General features: G+C 34.3%; 1 non-coding gene across 1 annotated transcript; it reads right to left on the bottom strand.

Annotated features, from left to right (window-relative positions):
• Window positions 1–5657: 5657 nt before the first annotated feature.
• Window positions 5658–5764, bottom strand: LOC131171512 (small nucleolar RNA R71). Its single transcript, XR_009142172.1, has one exon. It is a non-coding gene; the product is annotated as a small nucleolar RNA R71 (small nucleolar RNA).
• Window positions 5765–6337: the final 573 nt, after the last annotated feature.

Here is a 6337-nt window from a genome sequence, read left to right on the forward strand (position 1 = left end):
GGAAGTGAGAACTCAAGTCTCTCTTTTGTATAGTAAGACTTTTGACAGCCAAAAGCATGCTTTTAGCAGCTGAAAGTCCCTCGACAGTGAGGGTATAAAAAGGGACCAAGGTTTGTTTTTTGTCAAAAGAACTTGTTTCTTCCTCTTTCCTTTATCTCTCAACTACTAGAGCATGTAAGGAGGTTTTTGAGGAGATTTTCTTGACATTTTCAAAATTTGAAGGTGGATTCTTCCATTTATAAGCATGGTGGAGCGAATTCAAGCCTTGGGTCTTTGGTTCTCTCACTTTCAAGCTCTAAGAAAATTGATAACTTTCTTTTCTTCTTGATCTAATAGGAAGATCCAAGCATGTTGAATAGGAATTTGGTTTTCATAACTTAAATTTCATGTGAAGTTGTGTGTGAGATGAGTTTTAGGAAGTTTATACATATTAAGGTTAGGGTTTTATGATTTTATGTTGAAATTGCATGTTTTATTTTAGTTTAGTCATGTTTAACTATTATGGGCCTTAAATGGTTAGTTTCCCTTAATGGATTTGAGGGAATCCTTGTTTATGTTGTGTTAGTTTTGGGGAAACATAGATTTTGTGTTCTTGGACGATGTATGTCAGAATTGTGTGTAACTGCAAGTAGTTTTAGGCCCTAGAGACATATTTATTTGTTGGTTTGGGTTTTGAAACCTTGAAGTGAGTTTGGGTGTTGATGGGAGGAGGATTCTATAGGCTTTCGACTTAAAAATTCTAAAAATTCCTAGGTTTGACAGTCAAAAGTTATAGTTTCGACTGTTGAAGCATGCAATTTCTTGGGAAAATTTGAAAAATTTTTAGGTTCGGCAATCGAAGTCAAAGACTTTGGCAGTCACAGTCGGTACTAGACTAAAAGGCCATCCAAAGCTTGAGTTTTCAGCAGCTAAAGTCTAAGGCAGTCGTAGTGGGTTCTACCAGGCCTATTCTCCCTTCTCTTCCAAGATTTCAAGAAATGATTTTATGGTTCCCAAAGGCCTAGAATAACATGTTTATTATGTATATAGAGTTTTAGAACCTTGTATAACTTCTTAGGGTCTGATGTTATAGGATTGGACTTAAGAAACTCAGAAAGTTAAGGATCTGAGGATAGCTACCGTTCAAGTTAGGTGGTTGATAGGCTTCAAGAGGTGAGCAACTCTAACTTTAATTAATATAAACACTTTAAATTTAATTTATGATTATACTCATGCATCATGTCATTATTATTTAGGGTGTATGTATCTATAACATGAATATGTTGCGTTTTTTGCATAAATATTGTTGGTGTATGATACATGTTAGATGACCCACTGGTTCCCCCTTTTGTTATGTTTTATGATACGTTTATGTTATGATCATGCATGATCTGTGGTGGTAAGACCAAGTGAGGCCTAACAAGCCTTTGGTGCATGATAAGTGTATAATTTATTAATTTTACTCTCATCACATTTAGTGTTTCTATTATGTTTTTATGCCTAATTCAGTTGATTAAAGTATAATTATCATTTAGGCATATTTTTAGATAGTTATTGGAATAATTGTGTTAAATGGAGAAATTTTCAGCATGTGCATTAATTTGACCTTTGCTGTATTTTTCAGGTGTTTCTCAAGTTGTGGGTCTCGGAATTGAGTGCTGTTTAATTCATTGAAAAACTAAGTCAGAGCACTACAAATGACAAAGAGGGACTAAAGCCCAAATCAATCTCCAAGGTTGACAAAATAAGTTATGGATCTATTGCAAAAACCCAGACTTGATGTGTCACGACTAATTTCAGTATTTATTCTGTATCTAGAGCTCCAGAGGTCCAAATGAAGCAAACCCAAGCCCAATTGAACCTTTAGAGCCACCTATACAATTTCTATGAAGGGCTGGAAGTAAGATAAGGCCATTTTAATTGTCAAAAATGGCAATGAAGTCGTCATTATGGGCTAGATATTCTGTCAGAACTAGTCTCAGTTTTTGGGCCATATCATGGGCTGCAGACTTCGGATTTGGGCAAATGAGTACTCATTGGAAAGCTAAGAAATAGGGTTACAACTTTCCTGAAGAAGGTAGAGGTAGATTCGAAAGGGAAGTGGCTGAAAAACTACCGTGATTGCAGAGCAGAAAATTTGTCTTTTGAATTTCAAAACTTTTCCAAGTTTGGCTCTCATCTTTGGGATTAGGTTTTTGATTATAAAGACCATCTTTGGGCAGCAACCGACATATATCCATTCAGACCTTCGAACACCATAGAAGACCTTCATTCTTCATTCTCTTTTTAGATTTTTTTCTTTATTTTTCTTTAATTTTCTGTAAGCCATGAACATGAGCGGCTAAGTTCTAAATTTAGTTCAAGGGATTCTAGTTCTATTGTATGGTTTGTGAGACCAGGTTCTTAATTTAAATTATGTCTTTTTGAATATCTATTTGTTTCCCGATTTAATTGTTTTTTTTTATCTATTTAATGATTTGCTAAAAAGGCCTATTAGTTAATTGTTTGATTTGATCAATTGCTAGTTCATTGATAAGTGCATAATTTATTAATTTTACTCTTATTACATTTAGTGTTTCTAGTGTATTTTTATGCCTAATTCAATTGATTAAAGTATAATTATCATTTAGGCATATTTTTAGATAGTTATTAGAATAATTGTGTTAAATGGAGAAATTTTCAGTATATGCATTAATTTGACCTTTGCTGTATTTTTTAAGTGTTTCTAAAGTTGTGGGTCTCCGAATTGAGTGCTGTTTAATTCATTGAAAAGCTAAGTCAGGGCACTACAAATGACAAAGAGGGACCAAAGCCCAAATCAGTTTCCAAGGTTGACAAAATGAGCTATGGATCTATTACAAAAGCCCAGACTTGATGTGTCACGATCAGTTTTAGTATTTATTCTGTATCTAGAGCTCCAGAAGTCCAAATGAAGCAAACCCAAGCCCAATTGAACCTTAAGAGCCACCTCTACAATTTTTATGAATGGCTAGAAGTAAGATAAGGCCATTTTAATTGTAAAAAATGGCAATGAATTCATCATTATGGGCTGGATACTCTGTCAGAATCAGTCTCGGTTTTTGAGCTATAACTTAGGCTGTAGACCTCGGATTTGGGCAAACGAGTACCTATTGGAAAGCTAAAAAATAGGGCTACAACTTTCTTGGAGAAGGTAGAGGCAGATTCGAAAGGGAAGTAGCTGAAAAACTGTCGTGATTGCAAAGCAGAAAATCTGTCTTTTGAATTTTAAAACTTTTCCAAGTTTGACTCTCATCTTTGGGATTAGGTTTTTGATTATAAAGACCATCTTTGGACAACAGCCGACACACATTGACCAGACCTTCAAACACTATAGAAGACATTTATTCTCCATTCTCTTTTTAGATTTCTTCTTTATTTTTCTTCAATTTTCTGTAAGCCATGAACATGAGTGGCTAAGTTTCTAGATTCAGTTCAAGGGATTCTAGTTCTATTGCATGATTTGTGAGACTAAGTTCTTAATTTAATTTATGCCTTTTTGAATATCTATTATTTCTTGATTTAATTATTTTTAATCTATTGAATGATTTGCTAAAAATGCTTATTAGTTAATTGTTTGATGTGATCAATTGCTAGTTCATCTTCATAATCCATAATTGTTGTGTAAGATTGAATGTGAGTAGCAATTAGGTTTTATTGATTATGATCCAAGTTTTCGATAATAACATAAGGAAACAATAGGATGAATTAAATGGTTTATGCTTTATAAATCGTTGTTCAGCTTAACTACTTCCTGTTCTTAAAACAGTTATTAATTTGATGAGGATTGCTTAATACCAATTCAGCTAATAATTAGAGTCAACAAGAGTGCTGGGCTCGAATTGATAAGTATAGGGAAATTAGGGGTTTTACCTCGCTGTTTGGTAAATCTACGTTAAGTATTCAATAAGAGATAATTGTATTTCTTTTATCTATGATCGAGTCATGCATTGGAATGCGAATTACCTTGGACTGAAGTTTGTTTAAATTGAGAGTTTCATAATTTAGTCTTTAATTTCTAAACGTGATTTCTTTCTTCTGATTCAGTGTTACACCCCCCCCCCACCTTTTCTTTTCCTGTTATACAAGTGCACGAAAATTAATAATTCAGTCTCTAGGATTCGACCTGAATTACCACTTGCTGCAAAAAATATTTCATTATTAGTAATTTAAGTTAATTTAATTTTTGGTGGATTTGACAACCATCATTCATCTTCATAATCCATAATTGTTGTGTAAGATTGAATGTGAGTAGCAATTATGTTTTATTGATTATGATCCAAGCTTTCAATAATAACCTAAGGAAACAATAGGGTGAATTAAATAGTTTATACTTTATAAATCGTTGTTTATCTTAACTACTTCCTGTTCTTAAAGCAGTTATTAATTTGATGAGTATTGCTTAATACCAATTCAGTTAATAATTAGAGTCATCAAGAGTGCTGGGCTCGAATTGATGAGTATAGGGAATTAAGGGGTTTTACCTCACTGTTTGGTAAATCTACGTTAAGTATTCAATAAGAGATAATTGTATTTCTTTTGTTTATGATTGAGTCATGCATTGGAATATGAATTAACTTGAACTGAAGTTTATTCAAATTGAGAGTTTCATATTTTTAGTTTTTTAATTTTTGAATTTGATTTCTTCTGATTCAGTGTTACAAACCCCCCTCACCCCAACCTTTTCTTTTCCTGTTACACAAGTGCACGGAATTTAGTAACACAGTCTCTAGGGTTCGACCTGGATTACCACTTGCTGTAGAAAATATCTCATTACTAGTAATTTCAGTTAATTTAATTTTTGCTGGATTCGATAACCATAAAGAATTTTGGCACCGTTGCCGGGGACTGAAAGTTTATTGGATTTTGCATTTTTAGTGTTAGGATATTCTATTATTAATCTTGTTGTGAAGTGTTACTGTTTTCAGGTTTTCGATAAAAATTACAGTGTTACTATTCATCAACAGATTTTTGGTTGAATTAGGAGGGCGCTCCATACTTTTTCTGAAGGAAACGACGTTCTGATCTTCATTGGCCCCACCCTCTTGAGGCCAAATTCCATTGTTTTCTAGGGTTTTGAGGCATTTTTCTGTTTTTACTTTGTTTTTTTTTTTTTTATAACAAGAACTTCTCAATCTGGTGAGTTAATCTTTAATCCAGAAGTAGAAAAAATAGTTAAATAGTTGAGAAAATTGGCTAAGGAGGCTAGGCTGATTCCGAGTACATCTGAAGGAGTCCAATCTCCAAGGGAATTAAGTTCAGATTCGGATTCGCATTCAGATTCCGAAAATGAAATCATGGTTGCTAGAACTTTGAAAGAGTTTACTGCTCCTGATCTAAACCAACAGCCTCTGTGTATTCAATATCCTGCTTTAAATGTTACTTTTGAGTTAAAATCTAGACTAATCCATTTGTTGCCTAAGTTTCATGGTCTTTCAGGTGAGGATCCATATAAGCATTTAAAGGAATTTCATGTTGTTTATTTCAGTATGAAACCGCAAGCAGTTTCAAAGGACCAGATTAAGCTTCGAGCTTTCCCTTTCTCACTGGAAGGCGCAGCTAAGGATTGGTTGTATTACCTTTCCTTCGGATCTGTCAACTAATGGAATAAGATGAAGTAGATATTTCTAGAGAAGTATTTTCCTGCTTCCAGTGCTGCCAACATAAGAAAAAAAATTTATGGCATCCAGCAGTACAATGGAGGGAGTTTGTATGAGTATTGGGAGAGATTTAAGAAGTTGTGTGCAAGTTGTCCCCATCATCAAATAAGTGAGCAGCTTTTGATTCAGTATTTCTATGAGGGACTTCTACCAATGGACCACAGTATGATAGATGCTGCTAGTGGAGGAGCTTTCGTTGACAAGACACCAAAAGAGGCAAGGAGGCTGATTGCTAACATGGCAGTAAACTCTCAACAGTTTGGAATGAGAATGGATCACACACCTAAGAAGGTTAATGAGGTAAGTACATATAACTTTGAGAAATAGATTTTTTATTTAACTTCTTTGGTGAGGCAGTTGGCTGTAGGGAATATGCAAACTGTTAAGGTATGTGAGATTTGTTTGGGTTCAGGTCATGCTACTGACATGTGTCCTGCATTATAAGAGGATGAATCAATGCAACATGCTAATACAGTAGGAAATTATGGACAACCACAACGCAGGTATGATCCCTTTTCTAATGCTTATAATCTAGGATGGCGAGATCATCCTAATCTGAGTTATGGGAATCAATAGGTGCAAAACTAATACCAGCAGCAGAGGCAAGTGAATCTACCACCTCTACCTCCCTCAAATCAAGGTATGTCACTTGATGAAATTGTTAAGGCTTTGGCTAACAA

Source organism: Hevea brasiliensis, chromosome 12, assembly GCF_030052815.1.
Source record: "Hevea brasiliensis isolate MT/VB/25A 57/8 chromosome 12, ASM3005281v1, whole genome shotgun sequence".
NCBI lineage: Eukaryota > Viridiplantae > Streptophyta > Magnoliopsida > Malpighiales > Euphorbiaceae > Hevea > Hevea brasiliensis.